We start from the raw sequence: 1247 nt of genomic DNA, 5'->3' as shown, positions 1-1247 counted from the left end.
AGGGACACCAGCCACTGGCCAGTGCAGTCAGTGGGACCACAGCACTGTGCTCCGTGCTTGGACACAGTCCAGAGAGAGGTCTGGAAAAATCAGCTCCAGAAAAAGGGTGCGTAAGGTGGGAGGCTCAGCCAGAGATCCAGCTGCAGCTCGGCTCCCAGCATCTAAGTCAGGCCACCCAGGCAGGAGGCTCCCGGGCCCTCAGATGCTTTGGGATCTGGGGAAATTCCTCAGGAATGAGACGGTGCACAGGCTGCCAGGCACCACCCCCAGGACTCGGTGAGCCTGGACGGGCTTGGAGGGGCTGTGTTTTGAACTAAATAATCAGGAATATCTGCTGGGGAGGAGGCTGTCGGCTTGCTGCCTGCAGCTCCTGAGCTCCTATGATGGTGTGGAGCCTGAAGGAAATGGCGTCTTGAAGCGACTGAGATGCCTTGGCAGTAAGAGAAGGCTGTGTCAACCTATCCTCTGGGTTCCAGAAATAATTCAAAAATAACAACACCCATTCCTGAACACCAGCTTTGAGGTAGGGATAGAGTGAGACACAAAATAGACAAAAAGTCCTGCCCTCCTGGGCCTTTTATTCTAGTGGGAGAGACAGGTGATTAATAATAATAATAATAATAATAATAATAATAATAATAATAATAATAATAGGGGGAGAAAGCTGAGAAAAGGCAGGCTAGGAGCTGAAGTGTCTTGGTTGCAGTGTGTGAGTGCATCTGCTTCATCTAAAGTTCATTTTCAATAGCAAGGCCAGAGGCAGAGGAAACAGCAAATGAAAGGTCTCAAGGCAGGAGCCAGTTCAGGGTGTAGCAAAGAGGCCAGTGTGGCTGGAGCTGAGCACAGAGGGACGGGAGCAGCAGACACACGGGGACTGGAACAAGAATGCCTGGAGACTGGTGAGCAGAGGAGGGACAGGACCCACCCTGTGTCGAACACCCCCTCTTGCTACAATGTAGAGAGTAAACAGCAGGAAACTAGGACCTCTTTATTCAATAGCAACCTGCGGTTGTAATGGCACCCTGCTCCAGGTATCTGTTTACTGTTGCTATCCAGTTTAAATCCCACAGCCCAGGGGTGGGGGGAGAGGAGCTTATTCTTCCCATTTTTCAGCTAAAGAAACTGAGGCTCAGTGAAGGTCAGAAAGAAACACATCTATCCACCCTTCCCAGTCTGACCCGTCTCGACTGTCCAGCCATGTAGCTTGTCCACCTACCCCATCCTCTCAGAGAACGTCTCCATCCCCC

Source organism: Mastomys coucha, unplaced genomic scaffold, assembly GCF_008632895.1.
Source record: "Mastomys coucha isolate ucsf_1 unplaced genomic scaffold, UCSF_Mcou_1 pScaffold21, whole genome shotgun sequence".
NCBI lineage: Eukaryota > Metazoa > Chordata > Mammalia > Rodentia > Muridae > Mastomys > Mastomys coucha.
Note: the sequence above shows the minus strand (reverse complement) of the source record.